Genomic DNA, 23,948 nt, shown 5'->3' on the forward strand with positions numbered 1-23,948 from the left:
TGCTAAGGAGTCCTGGCTTCTGTGCTGTGGGCTGGGGACACAGACAAGATCCCACGCCAATTCTGTCCCCAGGGAGCCAGAGGCCAGTTGTAAGGACAGATTTGTAATGATGATGGCATCAGCAGTAATCGCCGCCTTGCTGAGGGCTCACTCTGGCCCAGGATTACCTCCTTTATTCCTTATGACAACACGCTGGATGTTATTCCTTCTAGTAACACCCCATTTCACACAGGAGGGAAGAGGCTCCGAGGGTGTAATTACCGATCCAGAGTCATCATGGCGAGTCAATGGTGGAGGGGAAACTCAAACACAAATCTGTGTGACTCACATTCAACTGAGGGTGGTTTGGGCCCCTCTGGCTTCTCCAGAGGGCACTGACAATGTCTTGGAAGCATTTGTGCTTGCCACAATGCAGGAGGCCATTGGCTACTGGTATCCAGTGGGTAGAGGTGGGGGATGCTGTTAAACATCATGCAATGGGCAGGATGGCCCCACCTCCACTCCAGACATCAGCCCAGAAGGGTCAAGGCACTGAGATTGAGAAATGCTGCTCTAGGCTCTCATGTCCACTGTACTCTACAGGTCTCTGCTCCCCACCTGTGACATTGTTGAGCTCCACGCCTGAGTGTCTTGCTTGTAGTGCTCATCGTGATGTATTGTTTTGTTACTGTTTGTCTGTGATTTCACTCATTCTCTCCCCACCCCACCCCGCTCTAAGTGGCATGAGGGCAAAGGCCGCCTGCCTGTTACACTGCTCTACATCCAACACCTGGCAACAGCGCCCGGGACTAAGGGCTCAGTACGTCTTTATTGGATGAGCACGTGGGCGGATGAGGGTAGAGAAATCGACCAGTCCATGCAAGGTCCCAAGAACAAAGTAGTGGAGATCGTCTTGAATCCTAGGTTGGTCTGACTCCAAATCACATGGTCCTAACCCCCATGGCAAAGGGCCAAGACAATTCGGTGCAATGGGGCAAAGGGCCGTCCTCCAGGAGCTGGGAGTCCAGAAGAGGAGAGAGAGAAAAGGTCAGTGGTGTCAGGATTAGATACCAAATTCAAACTGGGAAAGAGACAAGGGATGAAAGAAGGAGCTAAGAAGAACCTGAGAGCTCAGCCACGGGCCCCTGCTCTTGAGATGGAGTGACCACTCAGTGCAGAGTTTCCCAGATATCAAAAGAAGGTCTTGAAATGACCAGAATCAATCTTTCTCCCCCACCTTTTTCCTTTAGCAAAGATGGGCAATACAACATTTATCCTCTCCTCATCCTCAGGGACTTTGGGTCTCTTGTGGTTCTCAAAAATAATGGCCGGTGGTTTCATAAATGCATATTTAAGTCCTAGAAGTAGCCTGAAGTCAAGTACCAGGCTGGCTCCATCTGGCAAGTTCTGGCCCTGGCAGCTGCGCCTCCCGCCCTGGGCTTGTGTCTGCCCCTGCAGCCTGCCAGCTTGCTGGCCAGAGGCTTTCGGGAGCCAGTGTGGGAGCAAACTCCCATGACTCATGGCTGGGGAAGCTGTCAGGGTGAGGGGAGGTAGGGGCACATGAGGGCAAGGGCAGGGAATGAGAGGAAGGCAGAAGGCAGGGGCTGGGGAAGGAAGGAGAAGGCCAGGGTTAGTGACAGAACAGGGTAAAAAGGAAGCAAGAGGTAGAAGGAGGGATGAAGGAAGGGAGAAAAGAAGTGGGGGAAGGAGGGAAGGAAGGAAATATGAGTAATAGCAACTGTAATAGGTCCTTTCTGAGTATTGAGAATTGCCTTGAATTGTGTGAAGTCTTTAGGACGCAGAATCACCTGTAATCCTGAAAACAATCCTAGGGGGCAGATTTTTTTTTATCATGTCTTTTTTATGGATTAAAAAAGTCCATGAGTTACAAAGATCTTAACCAATCTGAGGACACACAGGTAGTAAGTGGGGGATTCAGATGTGAAAAGCACGGGAGGGAAAGAGCTGGTATGGCAGGTGTGATGGAGGAAGAGGCACCCTGGGATGAAGGACAGAGGCTTGTCTAGGCTTAAAATTTCCAGGACGTGGGCCACCTAGGTGGGTCAGTGGTTGAGTGTCTGCCTTCGGCTCAGGGCATGATCTTGGGGTCCTGGGATCAAGTCCCGTATCAAGTTCCCCGCGGGGAGCCTGCTTCTCCCTCTGTGTGTGTGTGCGTGTACGATGAATAAATAAGTAAAATCTTAAAAAAAAAAAGTTCCGGGAAGTGTGGAACAGACAGTCGGGTCCTGGGAACTGGACTCTGGCTCAGAGTGGCTGTCTTTAAGCAGGTGGGGATGGGGAGGATCCTGCTCACCTTGGATCTTAGGCTGTTAGGATCAGCCCAAGGAGGCTCTTTGAATGGGCTTCCCTGATAGATTGTATCAGAGATTCTTTGGTGACACGTGAGCCCAAGAGAATTGCAATGCCATTGTTAGATATCGATCCTTCCATCTGAAACAGAACAAATGGAGCCAAAAAATTTATCCAATTTCATTATACTCAGGAGCAAGGAAAACAAAGAAAGAAAGGAAGTTATTAAAATAAATACAAATGGCTTCTATATGTCCTAAGGTCACTTTCCCATCTGTTGTCTCACCTGGTAGTCCTGTCTTGTGGGGAGTGTCAGGCTTCACGTTTTACCAAAGAGGAACTGGGTTGAGAGACAGGAAGTTCTATTAACAAGAATCTAGGGTCCAAAGTTGGGTCTTCCTCATATCTTTAGCTCTTTCCTGGGCCCTCTATTGAAAGTCACTCTCAGTGTCCCTTATAGGAAATTAAGTCTTGTCAAACTAACTTCCCAGAATGAAAAGTTCTAGTGAAACAAGACTCTGGCCTATTACTCAGGAAGAGAAGATTAATGCTAGGATCATTCAAAATCATGTTGCTTATGTCAAGTGTCCCTACAGTAACTGTTTATAAAAGAGCTTATTTAGAATGCAAAAAGTTGGTTCCCAAAAAAAGCAGTGTGTGTCCTCCTAGAGGAGCGAATTAATAGAAGCAAACAGTAGTGTTCTTGGAAATCCTTGGATAAATAGCTTTGTACATGCTGTTCCCTTTAGCCCCACCTCACCTGGGGTTACACCCTTGTTCCGCTCTGGAATTGAACCCTGCCGAAGTAAGTATTATTCTCTGCACTATGGATGCCTTTCCTTCCCCCACTCCACCTTTTGTACCTTCAGCTCCAATGAATCCTTCTTTCCACATAATCCCTATTGGTACCCCTTAGAAAGCAAGCTCCACATGACGGGGGGCTGGCTTTTCTTCATTGTTGCATGTCCTCAGCATGCTGCCCCACTCATAGTAATTGCACAATAAATATTTGTTGGACAAATGACAGCATGGGCCACTAGGCACTAAACACAGACTGGCTGCTTTGTTAATTTGAGTTCTCTTTTTCTTTACTTGTCCCTTCTATTTTTATTCCCAGTACCAACCCCAGTATACAGAATGGAAGCTCTGTTTGTCAGAAGAATCAAGGAATGCAAAAAATATTGAAGTATTGTTTTATAAAACATGCTTTCAATAGAAACAGAATTGATCCATCTTGTGATATAACATTATATCTCCTCCTGTGTCCATAAAAACAGAGGAAGGGCCCTAATGGAGGGTGGAGTAATTAATAATTTTTGTACATGGGCTCATTTTTATGACATATCTGCACGATCACAGATTCCTAATGTTTCTGGGTGAGGGGCACCTTGGCCATCGAGTGGCGGTACCAGTACTAGTGAGGTTTAACAATTCTTGAGTGCTTTAGTACAGGCACTATGCTGGGGGCTTTATCCATGTTACCTCATTTAATTCTTACAAACAACCTTGTGTGTGGTAGTAGTTCCCACTCAACCACTGAGGACACTGGCACAGTTATGTAAGCAGGACTCTACGAAGCCTGATGGGTGCCCATGGGAGCTTCTTGGCTGCCCTGGGGAGGAGGCATAGGGGCAAGACAGTGCGAATGCAAGAAGGCCTATCTGGCCCCTTCTATATACAGAGCTGTTGTTCTACTACGTATTGCATGTATTGGCCTTTGGCAGAAGATTTCTTAGAGAAACAGGTTTTTATCTAGCTAGAAGAAAAGGCTTATAGACAAAGCATCCAGAAATAGATGTTTTAGTTGTATAGATAGGAAGACTGAGAGGTCAGGGATGTTAAATCCTATGGCAATTCTCACCTTGGCCAAGCTGGGTCTAGACATTTCAACTCCAAGGAGTCTGGGACTTGATTTCCTGTGCCATGTTGCCCCAATGCCCAGAGATAGCCATCATGGTGCTTCAATTTGGTACACTTGTTGACCAAGAGACTTGTTTGTCTAGAATTTTTGTTTCCAGAGGCATTTACTGAGCAATACTGAGTAAAATTAGGTAAATTATAAGGTAAATTTAGAAATCTTTGTCTAGCAATGTTGTTAGAGGAAAACAGGAAGGACAAGGCAAGGCTAGACAGGGCAGGAAGTGGAAAAAGCACTCAGGGAATGCAGAGAAGACCAGGGTGTGTGTGAGAGCCCTGGAATATAAATGACAACAACAATAACAATAATAATATTATTTTTAAAATGCCTACCACGTGACATGTTTATAAAACTAAATGCAGGGGGTCCCTGGATGGCTCAGTGGTTTAGCACTTGCCTTCGGCCCAGGGCGTGATCCTGGAGTCCCGGGATTGAGTCCCACATCAGGCTCCCTGCACAGAGCCTGCTTCTCCCTCTGCCTGTGTCTCTGCCTCTCTCTCTTTCTGTGTCTCTCATGAATAAATAAATAAAATCCTATATATATATATATATATAACTAAATGCATTATATCCATCGTAGCTTTTAATATGCAGGGCAATCAACTCTCTCTGTTTTCTTGAAGAGCAAACTGAAGTTCAGGGAGCCTTAAACAGCAGAGAGAAACTCAATCAAGGCCTGTTTGGAAAGGTACACAATTGAACCCCTCTGCTACATCAGGGCTTCAAGGTCCCCAGGATCACAAGGCCCCAGGTGCTTTTGCATCCAGCTCTTGGAACCGGATCTGGCATAGAGCTCAGGCCCCTGACCCCAAGTCAGGGACACTGTGTAAGGCTTGAATTAGGTTTACCTTTAGGGCAAGCTGAGCCAGTCCGGGGTGATTGAACCACCTGCTACTTGGATGCCTGAGATTTTTTGACCTGGGGACCAGGCTTTCCATTTCCCAGTGAGAGAGAAAATGCTGGGCCTCTGGGTAGCCACGTTTTAGTCAGCAAGCCAGCCAGAAACAATGGCCAAAAGTATGCCTGCCTTTATGTAGCCCTTTAAGATTTAACAAATATTTCTCCTCTGTGTTTTTCTAAGGTCATCAGAGCAGATGTTATATCCTCTATTTGACCGATCAGATCAGAACAAAAGAAAAAGTTGTGGAGGGTTAACATATCTCAGAAGAGGCATCTTCTGACACCAGTCCCTGGTCTTCCTGGGTCATTTCTCCCTTTGCGAGGCACTAGGACACTGCAGGTAATGGCAAGGATTAAAAGTCTGAAAGGTAGGAGAGAAGTCCCCACTGAGGGGCCCAGTAGGGAGAGAAAAAGCCAGCAGCTAACTCTTCAGAGGGCACAGCCTGTCTGGCCCTGCTTCTCCTCAGCTGGGTGGGGGCCCAGAGGAGCAGTGCCCAGAAGTATTTTTGTCTTGTTGCTTCAACCCAGGCAGCTCCACTTGGAATGATTTATGATGATTTCTTGGGTTTGTTTTGTAAACACAGCCCACACCACAGGGAGGGAGTTACATTCCCAGGGTCTTCCTTCATGGTGCTCTAGAATGATTATGCTCAGGGCTGATGCTACAAGTAAATGTTCTCAAGTGGAACCTAGAAATTAGCATGGTGAGAGGCCTCCGAGGTCCTTCAGCCATCTGCCTCCTTTTAGCTGGTGAAACTGAGGCCTAGTGTCTGGGAGGGAGTTGCCCGAGGCAGACACCAACTAGAGCTTGCAGCTGGGTGAGAACCCTGCATACAACCAAATGTTGCCTCCATGATTACTATAGCTCTGGGGAGACAATGGTGAGCACAGTAGATTGGTCCGTGGCTTCATGAAGCTTAGACTCTAGCAGGGGAATAGACATTGAACCAACAACAATTAAAGGCATGCAGTGAGGGAGTGGAGGTGCTTTCGAGGCCTTCTGTTAGGGGAATAATCCTGTGTTGAGTGACGCCCGCTTGGAGGACATGAGGTTCAGAAGGAGCAGGAGAGAGCTTGTCTGGGCAAAGGGACCAGCGTGTACCTTGAGGCTCTGAAAATTGGCCCATGCAGGAGCAGGGACACAGGTGAACCTGGGTGGGGGGCAGGTAGCAGATCTGATGGGCTTCTTGGGCTTTTAGTTCATATTCTAAACACAGTGGACAGCCATGAAAGTTTCAAGTAGAGGAATAAAGAAAGCGATGAGGTTCAGTTTGCTGTTGATGTGAGATCTCTCTGGCTGGATTGAAGGGAATGGGCTGGGGAGCACAGGCTTCTTGATAGGGGCACTGGCTCCTCGCCCTGTGCATAGTGCCTGCATGGCTCAGTGTCATTCACCCGTGTATGCACAGCTTGGATGGGGGATTTCAGCTGTGATTTCTTTTAAGACAGGTGTCAAACACAAAGCTGGACACAGGACGCACAAAGCCGTGCAAAACCCTTGTGACCTAAATTGGGGCAAAAGCCAGATAATGTTTGTGTTTAAGAGATGCAGTGAAGGGTAGCAGATCCTGGAGGAGTGTCTGGGGTAGAGGAGGGCATACCTGGGGGCAAGGGTGCACCCTACCAGGAGTGTACCAAGACTTTGGAGGCTGGCCTGGCCTCACTGTAGCTAGATCTCTGGAACTGGACGGGGGCAAAGAGTTGTGTTTGCCAACTGCACTTAGAGAAAAGGATGCATGTCTTCATGTGCCTCCAAGCTCTGAAAACTCAACCCCGAAACTGCCTGCGTGCCAAGCATGGACATCAGAATCTGGATTTTCCACCCCTGATTTCTAGGTTAGAAAACCTGGATGGGGACTGGTCTAGAGGGGCCCTTCTCTCACACTGGTCCTGATGCTTCCTTTTATGGAGAGATTGACAGTTCACAGAGCTGTTTCCCATGCTCTTTCTTTTTCCTGGCCCCTAGTCTTTCTACCTGTCTCCTTGTCATCTTTCCTTTCTGCTTTTAGGAGGCGGTATAGTGCAGTTAAGCATGGACTTTAGAGGTAGGCACGTCTGGGTTGGAACTGTGGCTTTTCTACCTACTACTGGTTGAGTCACTTAGGGCATACTTCCCAACCTCTTGGATTTGTGGTTTCCTTGTCTGTAAAATGGGTATATTTATAATTTAATCACCACTCTGGAAGATGTGCATCAGATGATATGTATAATGCACAGAAGAACGTGGCACGCAGTAGGAACACAAAAAGCTACTATTGCCCTTCGTTTGTTTGGTGTTTCTCTGGTTGCCACTGTGGGCTAGGCCCTGGGCTGAGGCACTGGTGTCATAACGCTGATCCCCAAAATGCCCCCTTTCAAGTGTTGGGCAGGGATCAGTGCCCTCCTACCCCAACTACAGCATGTGGGGAAGATGGCTTCTCTCAGGGAGGATCTGCAAAATTGCCCCAGATCTAGACATGCCCCTGAGTACTGTCTATGCAATGTTGCTGACACCCCAGACTCTCTTTTTTTTTTTTTTAAGATTTTATGTATTTATTCATGGGAGACACACACACACAGAGGCAGAGACACAGGCAGAGGGAGAAGCAGGCTCCCTGCAGGAACCCTGATGCGGGACTCGATCCCAGGACCCAAGGATCATACCCTGAGCCAAAGGCAGATGCTCAACCACTGAGCCACCCAGGCATCCCCAGACTTGCATTTTTTGCTGTATTTTCCTCTTGCAGTTTCCTTGCTCAGTTTAATTCAAACAACCAGTCCTACTGTGCCTACTACCACGTGGCAGGTCCTGGCCAGGTCCTACAGTGGACACTATGGTGAGTAGGTTGTGGCCATGGCCAGTCTAACAAGGCCCATAGGATGGTGATGAGGTGGTGATGGGCAAGAGCTGCCCCGTGAGGAACATCCACAGCAGCCAGGCTTTTTATTTAGCTTGGTGGTAAAAGACTCAGTGAGTCTCCCAATTTCTGTGGCCTATCATAGGAAAGGGGGAGGATCACATGTCACTTTTGGGTCCCCCAGAGGTAGAACCAGGGCATAGAGTAGAAACCACCATAGGATATATTTTGTCTCATTAAAAGGAGCAGAGCTTTCTAATATCTTAGGGTGTCCAGCAAGAGAAAAGGCTTTCTGGTAAGCAGAGCAAGCTCCTCTGGGAAGATTCGGGCATGGCTGGGTAAACACCCACCAGAGGGCTGTAACAGGAATGCCTGCTTTGGGTGGGAGGTTTGAGGGGATGACCTCTAGGCTTCCAAGTAGCTGGAAGATGTACAGATTCTAAGTTTCCACTGTCAGGTTCCCACCACCTACCCTTGGATGCTTGCCAGCTTCCTCTCTCTGGGGCTTGCCCTGCACTCCTCACTCCTTCTCGAACCCAGCTCCGGAATCTTGCCCGGGCAACTTAGCGATCCTGGGTGCAACATGTCAGGTCGCTGGGCGTGTGTGAGATAGATTCCAATCTCTGTTCTGGCTGGACAGTTTAGTTTTGTTATCACCCCAGCCCCTTTCAGACATCTTTCCCCTTTAGGAGTTTGTATGTTCTTTCCAACCTTTATATTTCAAATGCATTTCATATGATAGATAAACACTCCAGCTTCTGTTACTATACTTCTAAGCTTGATTTTTTTTTGGAAAATCAACAGCATTGTGGTGTAGAGTCAGCTTGTTGGATTCAAATTCCAGCTTCACTACTTACTATCAATGTTGTCCTGGCCAAGCGACTTAATCTCTGTAACAGATTAATATCTTAATATCTGTAAAACAAGCTAATAATAACATCAGCTCACAGGGAGGAATGCTGTAAGACTAAATAGATAATAACATGCAAAGAACTTAGAACAATGCCTGGCATGTTGTTTTAAATAAATGGTAATGGTAAATAATCATTAAATAGCTATTTTGTTCATGATGCTTTATTTGCTTTTTAAACTAATTTTATCAATTTAGCAATAAACTTATTATTTAAAATGATTAATAATTTTATTAATGTATTAATTTTAAAACTAACTCGTGCATTTTTAGAAACCAGAATAGTATTTTTCACTTATTAGAAATCAGAATAGTATTAGCATTGAAAGTATTCTACAAGTTTCCAAATCTAACCTATCTTTTTGCTGCTAAGGACATTGAACCTCAGAGGGGGCAGGGCAGAGTCAGGAAGCGAATGCAGGCGTCTTTGCTTTTGTCTGATGCCCTTTTGTACATCAAGATTTCCCTAATGAGGATTAATTAAGGGTTACCGTATTTTTCTGGTAGGTTGCTTTAAAAAATAGCAAATCACAAGCATGTAATTAAATAAGTGAACGTTGAAGTCCTTCCAACAAAATGTGTTATTTAAGTCACTGGAAACAGGAAATTGGGATTTACATGCTACTTCCCATTGCTGTGTTTCAGGGACTTCAGACATCGGCTTCCAGGGGTCCCGCAGGCCTGCCCATCTCTGTCCCATTCAATCCTGCAGGCCTCCTGAGGGACAAGAGCTGGCTCAAGATAACCTCACGAGTACCTCTTCTCCACAGTCCTTCTTCTTGGAATACCAATTCCAGCGCCAGTGCTCTCAGCTTGAGTGGTTTAAAGCATTTACAAATGCGCTGCCAAACATCGATGTGTGTAAAATTTATTTTTGTTTCAGCTGCACATCACACCATGCAATGATGCCTACTGGGGAGAATTCTGAGCTAAGTGGATGACGTGATATCTTGCAGAGTGGGGTCAGCTGGCTTCAGAGAGTTGTGATGTGATGGCAAGGCATTCCAAGGAAGACTTTTCTGGAAGGTGTGACAGCTTGGTTTTGGGAGTTAGAAAGCTTGATCAGGGCAGAGCCAAGTTCAAGTCAATCTTTAGCTCAGGACTGAGGGGCAGAGTGAACCACGCAATCTGATTATCCTATAGAGAGACCTTGTTAGAAATTAGATGTGTCCATACACATTGCCCATATTACTGATTTTAAGTGTGTTGCCCCAAATTACAGAATTTTTAAGGGGGTGGGGAGAGAGTAGAGGTAGAGGGAGAGAGAGAATCCCAAGCAGACTCCACCCCCAGCCTGACATGGGGCTCAATCTCATGACCCTGAGATCATGACCTGAGCTGAAACCAAGAATTAGACCCCCAACCGACTGAGCTAACCAGGTGCCCCACAAATTCCAGAATTTCAAATTGTACTGTGAACAAAGAAAGTCAGAGAGCCATTATCCTAAGCATGGCATGGGAAAAGTGCTGACATAATTTTGTGCAATACCGGGTTGAGCAGAGTTCAACCTTAATTCCTCACTGCAGGATTTCTCAGCACCTTTAATGCATTAATGCATATGATGGCTCCTCCAGAGCAGGTTCAGACACACACAGCATGTGTCCATATTTCTTGTTCACACAAAGCAAAGTTTTTCTCTCCAAGAATATGCAGGGACTAGTGTTCTGAGGGAACACTTCAGCAGGTACTGTGTCAGAGGATTCCATCCTCTCTCTTTTTGTCTAAGGTCAAAGGCTGTTATGTAAGGAGTGAATCCAAAGACTGACCCTTCACGGTCCCTGATACACAACTCAGCCACTCACCAGGACACCTTACTCCCTTAAAGTGCTTTCTGAACACATCTGAGAGGATTCAACAGGCAAGAGATGGAGCCCTTCCTCATGCAAGATTGATCTCATATATTCTACTGTTAGGGTGAGAGCATCTTTTGGGGGCCTGGCCTCCTTAGCCAGATACTGTGAATCCCTTTTGCTTATAAGGCAGTTTTCAAACTGTAGCTGCCAGGCTGTGCCTGCGCTGTACACACCGTGTGTTGAGACCGATTTCTCTCCATTTCACCACACAGTATGGAAAGCTTTCATGTTTTGGCCTGATTGCTACAGCCTGGAGCTAAGCCTTCAGCCAGCATGTCAATAGCCTGGGCAAGTTAATACTTGGAATGTCTCTTCAGTTTTTTGGATTTCTTTTTTTCTCATTGATAAAATGAGGGGGAAAGACTTAGGTGCAACAAACGCTCACAAGCATTCACGGAGTGGACCCTGAATGAGATCGCATTTCGCCAATGCACCAGTGGATAAAATAGGGTTTTTTGATAGATGCATGACCATAAATTATAGCACAGCATGCTATCTGTGAAAAGGGCTACAGAGACAGAGAGGAGGAAATCATAAATTCTTTCTGGAAGATCTTTAAGATTCTTTCGAGCTCTGGTATTTTTAGACACTGTGCCTTTAGGGTCTGGTCTTCTTGTTGCTGTTGGCCCTCTGAATCTCAAAACAGCAGAGAAGGTCCAGCATCACTGTCATTGGGTGCTAGATGATGTCAGCTGATCTCCTCTGGACTAAACTTCCTCTGGCATAGACCTCTGCTTAGCCCAGCCCAGGAGGACTGCCCTGCCCTACTCCCCTAAGTGGGGTGGGTATTCCTTAGATTTTTGGCTCGAGAAAAGTTTGAACTGTGTGCTTGTCATTCCTTCTCTTGAGCCAGCCTCCAAGGATGAGAGGATGTGGATGGGTCCCTGCATGGAACCCTTCAGCTCCATAGTGCTTCTCAGTGACCTAGAGGAAATAGTCGCAGGTTTCTACTCAGCATCCTCAACCCTCCCATCTGGCTGCAGGTACACATCTCTCTTTATCACCTACACCTTCTTCTGAGATTTAAAGAATCACCTTCCCTTCTGTTCTCATTTCTCCCCTTCTTTTCCTTTTTCCTCATTCTTCTCTCTTTCCACATTCCACGTTCTACTTGCTGAGGATGATTTCAGCAATGGTGAAATTATCAATACGAATGAGTTCCTGGTTATAGTTTCAGACAGAACAATCAGGGTCTGACCAACCCCAAGGGATCCAGGGTGTGAAGAAAAGCTTTGGTTCTGAGAACCTTCAGGCCTTACTAGTATACTCTGGAGAGCTGTGTCTCCCTCCCTTAGCAAAAAAAAAAATTCCTATTCCACCAGGGACAAAATACCCGGAAGCAGCATTGTTAGTAGCTGTAGCCACAGGCCACCCACCCTCTGGCCTTCCTCACCTTCACATCCCCGGGGACACTACAGAAAACAAAGAGCTATGACTGGAGAGAGCACAGGGTGTTGGCACGAGGAAGCCTGGAAATCTGGGATGCAGAGTCCGGGAATGGGAGCCCCCCCGCAACGCCCATCCCTCCAGGCTTTGCCAACTGGGATGCCTTTCCCTGGGTCCAATTAGGAGCAACTGCCTCCTGTCACTTCTGGGTGCAGTCAGAAATCAGGTCCCCCAACCTGAACTCACCACACTCCTCCACCTCTCCTGACCAGGAAACCACCTCCTGCCCCCTTTGCCACTCACCATTTTCTCAGAACTCAGGATTGGCGACCACTGACCACCGTCTCCTTCTTTCTCTCCTGCTCTCTTGCTCCCTCCGTCCCTCTCTCCCTCCGTCCCTAAATGTATCCCTTTCACTGGATTGACCTTATTCTTATTCTTCCCTTGTCCCTCCCTGGACCTTCCTTCAAGGTTTCTGCAGCACACCCCTTTTTCTTTTCTTCTCTGGCTCCTTCTCTAAGTACAATAGATACAAGACACTAAAAAAAATGCCCAGTGTCCCATTATATGGCCACATCATAATTTATTTAACTAATCTTCTTTGTGTGGATACTGAGGTTGTTTCTATGTATGTATGTATTTGCATATTCATTCATTCATACATGCATTCATTTTTATTACAAACAGTGCTCTGATGAATTCCTTTTATATACATTTTTGCATACGTTTGCTCAGAGTACTGACCACTGCCAAACACTCCTTTTTTTTTTTTTTTTTTGATACTCTTGTATCTCCAGTTGTGGCCTTGGTTCTCTTCTGCAAACCCCTCTTTTTTTCTGAGCATGCAATGCACGTTCACCCCTTCTTGCTTCTGTCTGGAGTCTCTCCTCCTGAAATGGCCACTTTCTACTCAGCCGTCTTGGCCAAGTCTTGTGTAGAAGCCTCCCGGATTCCCTAGACCAGCCTTCCCTAATGGTCTCCATTTATGGAGCACTTACCGTGTGTGAGGCCGTGCGCTGGAGCAGGCGTTATTCCATGGAAGAGTGGTGTGGTGCAGAGACTATATTGCTGTCAACATTTAAAAGTGATAATAATTGAAGGTCAGGAAGTTGAGGAACCTGTCCAGGTCACCCGCCTCCCCTTGTATGTGGAGGGGGAAGGATTCAATCTCAGGTCTCCCCTACTCTATAATCCATGAATTCACATAACCACCATGTCCCACTGCTCCTAGGACCCCACACCTACCCCTCCTGTGGCACCTACCATATTGAGTGGTCACAAGGCAGCATCTAGTCTGTTCCCTTCACTAGGCTGGGAACTCCCGGGCGAAGACCCTGTGTCCCTTCTTTCTGCATAATCCATATTAAGTATAGAAGCTGCCCTGTCGAAGCCGCTGGTAGGGATCTGAATGAAGGAACCCGTGTTTGCTGAATGAAGAGCCCCAGCATTCTTGGGACCAGGTTGAGAGCCAAACTGTGGTACTTAAGAACACATGCTCAGCTTGAAGTTTATTTTCTGCTAATTCATGAAAGTAACATACTGTCCACTGAGGGCCCTCATTAACTAAATTACCAGAAACTCTTTAGATTGGCAGGCAGTAGGACATAATGATTTAAGAAACAGGCACTGAAATAAGATGTTTTGATCCCAGCTCTGCCATTTAGTAGGCCAATTTCTCACTTTCCCTAATCCTCAGTTACTCAGCCAGGAAAGTGGAACTAACGAGATGGTTACTGCGCACAGGGTGATGGTGAGGATGGGATGCAGGAGTTGATGTGAAGCACTTAGCTCGGTACCCGGCACACAGAAGGTACTCAGTATGTGTGAGTCGCACCATTAGCCTCTCACAGTCTTTGTTCAAAGAGACATGGAGCCAGCATTTTCCATTTCCCTTAACACTCTCCAAAGCTTTGACCAGGATTTTTTTTTATTTTAAATTTCCACAAAAATTATTATCTTTCTTATCCTTGCTTGTAAAACAAACATGAATTGAGTGCCTTCTGTTTACCAGACCTCTTCATAGTCGGACTGTCACCTGATCGAGAGAGTCTACATTGGGGAGGATAAGCATTGCCTAGGCTAGCAACTACAGGAAGGTAAAGTTTTCCTGCTTTTTGCTGTTAAGAACCTTCGTTGGTTGTCTTGAAAACACACATCTCTTTTTCTTTTCAAACTTCAAGGATTTGGTCTAAAACATGAACGTCTGAAGCTTTTGAATGTTGGTGTGTGAAGGAATATATGGTTTCAAGAGTGATTCGTGGAAGTGCCTATGCTATTTTTGTTCTTTGAGACAAAAAGCTTTCCTCTATCAGCTATTCCTGAAGGTGACTTTAGGAACCAGAATTTATTTTGTGATTCTGTGCATGGTTCCTACCCATGTCCAAGTATTCGTTTCTTGGAGAGTTGTTATTTTGTTTGTGGGTAACTGAATCACCTCTCCAAGGACTATATTTGGAAGGGACCCCACTCCTGGCAACCAAAACCCAAACAGAAAAGTCCCACAAACCCGGAGCTCAAATCCCAACAAGAGGCAACGACTTCTACAAGCAAGCTTTCCAGACTTTACCTATACATGGGTTATTCAATTCCAGAAGTATACGTTCTCAGAGAACCATGCCTGCCATTTTAATAAAATTGCCTCACAAGGAAAAAGAAATTCCTCAGTAATGCCACTCAGCTCCAAGACTTAGGGTTGTCTCGCCTTGCAACTAATTTACATGGCTCCTATTGTGAACTAAAGTGTCCCTTCTCCAGGTGACTTCTCTGTTCGGGAAATCCAGTTCCAGGGACGCGATGCGGGCACACCTGAAGGGGAACAGCTCCCTTCTCCTTTTGGTGCTTGTCTGAGGTAGGCGTGGCTCCGGGTTATGCAAGCACCTGGTGGCAGCAGCAGCACGGGGCTGGGCTACCTGCACTGTCAGGTGACAGGCCCCCTGGGCTGCCAGGTGCTCCCAGCAGCTTGGTCTGCTGGGCGCTTCTGCCTGCTCCCTGCTGCCCTGGAGCTCCGGCTTCTCTGTCAAGATGCTTTGTCATCTGAACTGCTCAGGCCAACGGGGGAAGTCAGGGGAGATGGTGGGCCAAACGGCCAGCCCTCTCACCGTGACCCCACCGAGTGACCTTGGACAGGCCCCTTCTCCCTCTGGGCCTCTGTCCCCCCCCCACCCCCAGTCGAGAGGTAAGGAGTTTCACCAGAGCGTTCCTGAGCTGTTGCCCAGCTCGGATATCCTGGGGTTCCAGAATCCGTTCCCCAACCAGGCCCATGACCTAGTTGTGAAGGACAGTGAGAACGGAGCCGGAGCCATTGTTTGGAATCGTGGGTGGGGTGGTTGGGGCACCTCCTAATGAACATGACAGGGGGTTAAAGCAACCTGTTCCTCCCAACCTGCTGAAGGCCTGAAGGCTGAGCGGGTCCTGCCGCTCCGTTGGCATCGCAGCCCAGACATCGGAACGCGCTTCTCAGAGGGCGGCGGGCTCACCAGCCTGGCACTTCGCTGTCGGAAGGCCGAAAAGCAGACAAGTTGTTCAAGGCGTGGAGCCCAGATGATGCGCTGATGGAGTCAGGGTCTCAACTCTGGTTCTCTCAGGAGCTCCTGTCTGGGGGGACACCCTCCTCTGCCATTTCAAAAGACTTCTTAGTACAGTTTTCTCCCTGAGTAATTTTGTCCTCAGGAGGAATTGTGGGAGGGCCCGTGGGGATTTAGAAAGCTTAGTGCTGAACTATTTCTGTCCCCTAATGATTTTGAAATCCTGGGTAATGAGGGAGGTGGTGGCAGGGAGTCTGGGGCTGTGTGTCAGGAGCTTGGGTTCTGGTCCTGGCTTTGCCACCACCTGGCTGTGCAGCGTCGAGCAAGCGGCTTCACCTCTCTGGGCCTCGGCGTCTTCTGCAGCAGCTTCTCCCTATGGCTTCCTTCTGCCCTCGGCGCTCCAAAGACGGAAGCGTCCGGCCTTGGGTGTAGAATGGAGCCAAATCTACCCAGCTGTTTTTCATAGTCTTCCCTCGTGTGGAGACAGAGCTCTGGAGCTTGTGTTTCCTTCCCAAGCTTCTCCCCCGCGAAGGCTCTTGGGATGGATCCCAGAAAGCAGGTGAGCGGCGTGGATATTTGAGGCTTGGAAGGGGCTTCAAGGAGAATCACCTCGCTATTTCAAGAACGCCTTTTACCCCGATTGTCTGGTGCCAGATGCTTGGCATGTTTGGACGGCAGTGTTTCATAAACGTGAAGAGCGCTGGCTTCAGAGGTAGCCGGCCCTTCCTGCACACCCCCACCTTGCCAGTTCATTATTCAGCAAATATTTATCAAGTGCCTCTTTTGTGCCAGGAACTGCACTAAGCTATTTTGCCTACTTTATTGCAGGGAATCCTCCGGGGCCGTCTGAAGCAGGTACTAATTTTATTTATGCTTCACAGATGAGGACACCGGAACCCAGAGAGGTGATGTGACTCGTCCAAGGTCGCACAGCTAGCACATGGCAATCCTGGGGCCTGATTCCAGGGCCAGCGACTCCAGAGCTATGGCTCTCAGCCACGACACTCTGCCATTTCCCAAACCTTATTCTACTTAATCCTCATTTAAATCCTCATTTGCTTTATTGCAAAGCTTCTACCGCAGTGCTTTAGAAAAGCCCCAGTGAGTTTGCCAGGCCACATCATGGATTAATGGGCACATCTACTTCTGAAGGAGGACGGAGCGGACAGACCTTGGACGGGGTAGTGGGAAAAGCCCCGAAGTCTGCTCGCCTCCAACAGCTCAGCTCCTAGACCTGCCTGGCCCTCGCCAGTCATCTGATCTGAGGCATTTGCTTTCTGCACTTTTGCACCCTGGCTTTCCTCGCAAGGATTTTTATAAGAACCGATTGAGAGTATGGCTCTGAAAGGACTTCATAGATTTGCAAGTGGTGAAAGTAGGCTCTGCATTATTGGTGTAAAAACATGTCTGTTTTTATCACTTACCAAATTGGACAGTAAATTGCATGTGGTCTTCGAGAATCTTAAATACCCCCACCGAAGGGTTGGAGCCCTGGGGTCCCCTGATGGAAGAGGAGTGTGAGGCAGGTTTTGCTTCTTGAACGCCTCGTACTCCTGCCTGACTCATTCAGAAATGCCACATTCCGGGATGCTCGGCATTACCACGGCTGCCACTGTGACATGTGGTCGGCCCAGAAAGGCTGGAATGTGACATTCCTGAACAGATTCAGGCATGAGAAGGGAGAAGAAGAAAACACCACATTTGTAAACAGATAGCCCTGGGGTTAAGAGAGACAGGAGAAGCCAATGTTCATTTTCTGTATATGCTTGTTTTGAAAGTCTGGCCGCGCCAGCTATCTGCCCATCCCTGGATCTTATCATCCTTGGGGAAGCACACCTTGTCACACGCCTGCAGGCAGCCCCACCCCAGGGCCTGAGCTCCGGGACCATGGACTCCTGGAGGGCTGGGTGGGGGGATCACTGCCTCAGCCACTCAGACCTCACAGGAGGTGGTGCACGGAAGGGGCCATCTGCAGGTAGATGGAGCTCTGCACCCTGGACCACTGTTCCTCCACTTGCCTCTGTTCTCTGTCCTCTCCCCAAGCTGTGCTGAGGGGGACCCAGGAAGGGGACCTTATTCCTTTTGAGACTTTGTGTGTGTCTAGTTTAGGGCCCGAGGTGGAGAGAGGGAACAGGCTCCCTAGTGCAAGCTGGAGACCAGAGTGTTTCATAGGGTACAGAGGCTGCCAGAGAACAAGTTGGAAGGATTCCTGAGGCACTGCCGGACTCAGACAGGCAGAAGAGAGTGCGATGCACAGGGCGGCTCTCTTGGGGTTTCCCCCCACTTTGACTTCCACCCCTCTGGACACTGGAGTGTCGGGGAAACTTTGACATCCGTCCCATGTCCCGGTTAGCAGTTCATCAGCTGTTGGCGAACCCCCTGCTTAGTGTGTACCAATTGGTAGCTGTAGTCATGGAAGTGAAGAAGGCCAACGTCCAGAGGATGCTGCAAGACAGCGCCGTCGAGGGAAGGGCCTGCAGGCTGGTTGGTGACCTGGGCTCCAGGCCCAGCTCCGCCACTGGCTTCTGTGGCAACTTGGCCCAATCATTTGCCTCTCTGGGACTCTATTTTATGAAAGAGGGTTAGGCAATGATCCCTCAGGTGGCTTCCAACTAGGCTAACCTGCCATCTCCGTTTGCTCACTGCTGTCCTGGTTTGCCTGTGGAATTAATGTTTCATGTCTAGGAATCCCTGTTTCCACCGGAAACCTCTCCTGCCTGATGGTTCTTGTACTTCCATTTTGGGTCCCAATTCCCTTCCCCTCGATGCTGTAGATGTCTCTTCTCTTTAGAAAATCACTGGGAAAAATCCCCTCTGCTAAAAGATGTGGTCACATGTGCTACTCAAAGCAAGTGACATCCTCTATGGCAAGACACCCACTCATCAGAATGGACTGAGCCACAAGCCCCAGGGCCCCACCAGTGGGTGCTCTCTGCCCCCAGGGGCTTCCATCTCCAGGTGTGGGATAATGTCACCTGTTTCCATCGTCATGCCGGTGACTTTAGGGCCAATGGATCTGAGGGATTACCTGGCTTCTCTCTTGATTCTTGTTCTCAGACCAAAGGTGATGACTCCCCAGCTCAATGATCAGATCGTCTTCCATCTGCCTTCTTATGGTCTTTAAAGGTAATACTGCTCTGGGCACTGCTAACTCACCCCAGAGAATTATTTCTACCCTGATGGGGTGCAAGCATTTCTTCACTCAGAGAAGAGCCCCTAAAACACTTGGGATTGAGGAAGTTTAAAGTCTCAAATAATGGTTACTGTACATGTATCAAAGGGCAGAGGGAAGAAAACTCATGTGACCCTTGGTTCCTATTCACCTCCACATCTGTTATGCCTATCTCACCAGCTCCCCACCTGTTCTGGTCCTTCCTTCGCCTTCCTTCGGTGTGCTTTCTCATTTGTGTCTGCTGTGTCTTGAGCACGGTCACTTGCATGAGGCACCCATGGCGATCTAGAAGCTGGCCATGACCGCTATGGTGATGCTGCAGCGTATGCTGTGATGGTGTGCTCTAACACGCTTGGGGGCCATGGCAGCGTAGAGAAGGGTGATTCATTCTGCCTGGAGTGACATCTGGGCTGGGCCTGCAAGGTGAGGAGGAGCTACAGGTGGACTATGGGTGGGAGGAAGCAGGCACACCAGGCTCAGAAAACAGCGCACACAAGGCATGAGCTTCCTCCCGCCCCTTCCGTGGGTGGCACTGTGGGTGGTGATGGGTCAGGGATTGCTGGGCCAGAGGCCAAGGCAGGCAGAGTCAGCCCTCAGGAGACTGCCGGGCTCAGGGAACCCTGGCATACCAAGAAGTTTACTTCCTGTTTCCTGGGTACATGGAGGCCCAGACTCGAGATTCCTCTCTTCCCTCCTCCTGTCTCAGAATACCTGCCTCCTCCCACCTTACAAACCCAGCTCCAACCCTGCCTTCGTCCCTCAGGCTGTCTCCCCTCTGTGGATCCAGTGCTGTCAATCCCTCCCTAGCCCTCTGGCCTGCACCCTCTCTCTTCCAGTTCCCCACCCACCACCATGGTTCAAGTGCCGGCTGTCGCCCACCAGGTTGGTTGCAACAACCTTCACAGATCTTGTGATTCGGGCCTCTCTTCCTCACCATCCTTTGGGTGCTTCCAGATGAGGTTTTTCAAAGCAGTGTTTTCTGACCTCATGCACCTGTTCTGAAATCTTTGTGAGCATATTTCCTTAGACCTTACGATCCACTACCTACAAACAAGGGCATGTTCAGGTACATAACCCAGTTGTCTTTGACTCCAGCCTTGTCTGCCTACACTGGGCCGTGGTCTCTCCCAAAGTGGGTCCCAAGTAGTTGCAGGGCGCCCAGGGCAGTGCTCTGAGCTGGGCGAGTCTGTGCATGTCTGCTGACCGGGTGAGCACATGTACTGAGAAGTGTCTAGAGACTTTCATAGCAATGTGACATGCTGTGACCTCTAGCACATGTGATTTTTTATTTTATAAAACAAACAAACAAGGAACAACAATAAAAAGGCTCCTGGCTCTTCACCACAGATGATTTGAGAAGGACTACTCTAGGAGTGTCTCCTACACCAACAAGTCTGGTCCCTACGTGTGCATTCCCTCATCGCTTCCCGGTTATGGTTATCCACTGGGAGCTCTGGAGGTGCTTCTTTGTGAAACCCATCCCTACGGCTTCTCCTCTTGGAGCACAGCTGCCAACAATGCTCATGGAAGAAGCAGTTTGCTTTAAAAGAGACATCAGCAATTTAGAATATCTGCCCTTTTAACATTAAGTTTAAGATTCTTATTTCAAATCCGGGATCCCTGGGTGGCGCAGTGGTTTAGCGCCTGCCTTTGGCCCAGGGCGCGATCCTGGAGACCCGGGATCGAATCCCACGTCGGGCTCCCGGTGCATGGAGCCTGCTTCTCCCTCTGCCTGTGTCTCTGCCTCTCTCTCTCTCTCTCTCTCTCTCTGTGACTATCATAAATAAATAAAAAATTTAAAAAAAAAAAAAAAAAAAAAGATTCTTATTTCAAATCCTATATATAGATTTTTTGCCTTCTTTCTCTAAAGGATTTTTTTTCCTGTTTAGCTTGGTAATTAAAAGAGGAGCTTTATTTTTTTTTTTTTAAAGAGGAGCTTTAAAATCAACTTTACTGAATACAACTTCATAGAATAATGTGCACTTAATTCCAGAGTACAGTTTCATGAATTTTGACCAATGAATACACTTGTGAGATCACCACCCCAATTAAGCTCTGAAACCACCAAGTCAGAAAGATCCCCTGTGCTCCTTTGTAGTCAGTTCCCATTTCTGCCGCAGTGACAGGAGATAACTGATCTACTTTCTGTTACTGTAGATTGGTTTGGCCTTTTCTAGAATAGCACATAAGTGGGATCATCCAGAAAATACTCGGACGCCTGGCTACTTTCAGTCACCCTGATGTTTCTGAAATTCAGTTATGATGTTCTATGTATCTCAGTTCAATCCTTTTCCTTGTTGAGAAGCATTCCATTGTATGTACCACAACTTGTTTATCTGTTCTCCTGTTGATAGATATCTGGGCAGTTTCCAGCTTCTGGCTACTTGAATGAAGCTCTCTGAACGTTCATGTGCAAGTCTTTGTTTGGACAAATGTTTTCATTTCCCTTCGCAAACACCTAGTGGTAGGACTGCGGGGTCATAGAGAGAAGATTGTGTTTAACTAGAAGGGAAACCAACATTAATGCACAGGTCATGTCTCTTTTGACGGGAATCACATGATTTCTCATTGGACCCCAGTTCCCGCTGCCCGCTGGAGGGCATCAGTTTTGGCCTGCTTCACCGACTCACCAAATCAAATGTCACATGAACTTCTCTATCTTAGTGTCATGACGAAAATGTTGTTATGATCTGTTCTGAGTTACGCTGTGAGTAACTCGTGATTAAAAAATATTTGCAAGTTTGTTGTTTGTGAAAGATTGGCTGTGAAAAATATGTGAATACGTAGAAGCTATTGTGTGTATGTGTAGGGTTTTGGGCTATGTTTATGATACGCACATTTTCACTTACCTGAATTCTTATAGGCTTATCTTCTCCATTGCTATAACTTGTAGTAAATGGCTGAATAAGCTAGCCTCTGCTTGAGCTATATATAGCAAAGACCCATAAGAACAGTGGCTTAGGGGATCCCTGGGTGGCTCAGTGGTTTAGTGCCTGCCTTTGGTCCAGAGCATGATCCTAGAGACCTGGGGTCGAGTCCCACATCGGGCTCCCTGCATGGAGCCTGCCTCTCCCTCTGCCTGTGTCTCTACCCCCATCTCTCTCTCTCTCTGTGTGTCTATCTCTCATGAATAAATAAATAAAATCTTAAAAAAAAAAAAAAAAGTACAGTGGCTTAAACCAGAGAGAAGTCTGTTTCCCGTCCTGTGAAACACTCCCTGGGGGAATTGGTGACTGATATGGGACCTCCACAGTCATTTGGGATGCAGGCTTCTTTCAACTTTTTTTTTTTTTTTTTTTTTTTTATCACCATCCCTAGGGCTGTCCCTGTCCTCAAGCTCAAAGATGGAAATCCAACCATCATATCCACAATCCAGACAGCAGGGGAAATGTGGGTTCGGGAGGGGAAGGAAGGACACACTCCCTCCCTTGAGGACACATTCCAGAGCTTGACTTTACTGTTTGCTTCCATCCCATTGGCCTGAATTTAGTCACGAGATGACTAAAAACCTGGCGACAAGGAATTCTGGGAAATGTAGTCACGTTGCTACCTAAAGTTGGGTGGCTATATGACAGAGGAAGAAGGGAAGAGTGGATATTGGACACATGAAGCAATTTATGCCATATTAGCCATGATTGAAATATTATTAATAGTTATTCTCAAACTATTATGATTTCTTACACCCAAAAGCATTTTGTGGGTAATAAAAGTGGGCATGCCAGTGGGAGTGTGCTATACCTGGGAACAATGTCTTGTAAAGTAGGATAAAACAGGGCAAAGACTAGTCCCAACCTCACTACCCTGATATTCAAGTGGCCTTTGTGTACTTTCCCCAACTTTTCACCCTCCATTTCCATACTTGAGGGCTCGGTTTGGCCAAAGGGGATCTCTAATGAATCTTAACTTTCTTCCTTCCCTGTTGTCATTAATGTTTCCTTCTTTCCTTTGAAACTTCCCTGGGTTCTTCCAACATCCTGGGGTCCCTCTCTACCTCAAGGTTCTTGCCACTTCAGGATGTACTTTCTTTCCCTGGACAGCTTTGCACCCAGACTTCTCTTTTCTGTCATTCAGATCTCCTTTCAAACATCAAATGCTCAGAAAGTTCTGCTCTAGTCCAGTTCTCTAATACTGCCTCTTCCCCAGCCCAGCCTGTCACCCTGCTTTATTTTCTCTCATAGCATTTTCTTCACTATCTGAAAGAACCTCCCTCCCTTACTTGCTTATGCTGCTCTGTGCCTTCCCCACTGGAATGCTCTAGAAAAGAAAAGCTTTGTCAGTTTGCTCACTGCTGCATCCCTAGCTCAGTGCATCACCTTAAGGAGCTCAATAGCACAGAGCTTAAAGTAATAAGTGCCCGAATACCCTTTCTTCCCTCCTCCTTACTCATGCTGTAGAGTCCACCCTACCTCCCCAGATTGCCCCTGAAATGTGTTTGATCTTTTTCCCCCAATCACATTACATCATGCTTGGCTTCTTGTCACCTTTCAAGCTGAAATGTAAAGATCACTGCTTTGGAATGGCCACCAGTGCTAACTCCAGCTCAAGCAAGTGTCCCCATCCATTATTTTATCAGAGAACCCTGCGTATTTCCTTCAGGTAGCTCTGTACAATTTAGGAGCTCCCTGAGGGAATTCTAGGTTTACTCACTCGTGCAGTTATTTTGTTGTCTCTTCCTGCTGGCAGTCAAGCTCTGGGAGTGGAAGGCTACTTCTGACTTGTAGGTATAGTCCTAGGGCCCAGTACGGTGTCTGCTACATACTAGGTGCCCCCAGAAACTTGCAGATTAACTGATGAATGCCAGCATGCTCTGTCTGGACCACTTCCATGGAGGATAACAATCTCTTCCCATTATGTTCAATTGTTCATTAAATCTTGTGAAATTCTCTATCTAAAAAAGCCTTATCCCACTATTTTGTAAGCTGCCTGAAATCGAGAATGAGTTCTCCCTTTATACCTCTTCACCCTAGTATCCTGGGTTCCTTTAGACCAGTTTTTCCAACTTATATACTGGGAATGTTAATAAGAATTACCAGAAAGCCAGATCCTAGGGCCAAGTTTGGTTAGGATTAGGTTAAACTTAAATATCTATTTGTTAATTGCAGAACTTAACAAGGATTTTAGCATGCTGTTGCATACTACAAATCTCCAAGAGGAAAGA

General features: G+C 47.4%; 2 long non-coding RNA genes across 5 annotated transcripts in view; one reads left to right on the forward strand and one right to left on the reverse strand.

The window, feature by feature from the left end:
• The window catches only part of LOC111095601, a 28,825-nt gene extending 19,117 nt beyond the window's left edge, over window positions 1–9,708 (forward strand). The window contains exons 3-4 of the long non-coding RNA XR_005358461.1: window positions 5,289–5,447; window positions 9,500–9,708. This is a non-coding gene — a long non-coding RNA (uncharacterized LOC111095601). The remainder of the gene's footprint in view (window positions 1–5,288; window positions 5,448–9,499) is intronic.
• LOC102154501 lies at window positions 790–17,198 on the reverse strand. Of its 4 annotated transcripts, none has more exons than XR_005358459.1 (6): window positions 17,043–17,198; window positions 15,477–15,706; window positions 13,093–13,162; window positions 2,576–2,629; window positions 2,294–2,430; window positions 790–995 (listed from the first exon to the last, which is right to left on the reverse strand). It is a non-coding gene; the product is annotated as an uncharacterized LOC102154501 (long non-coding RNA). The 4 variants fall into 4 exon arrangements; XR_005358458.1 differs by lacking the exon at window positions 2,576–2,629 and adding an exon at window positions 13,358–13,498; XR_005358456.1 differs by lacking the exon at window positions 2,576–2,629.
• Between the last annotated feature and the right edge of the window lie 6,750 nt (window positions 17,199–23,948).

Source organism: Canis lupus, chromosome 4 (assembly GCF_011100685.1).
Source record: "Canis lupus familiaris isolate Mischka breed German Shepherd chromosome 4, alternate assembly UU_Cfam_GSD_1.0, whole genome shotgun sequence".
NCBI lineage: Eukaryota > Metazoa > Chordata > Mammalia > Carnivora > Canidae > Canis > Canis lupus.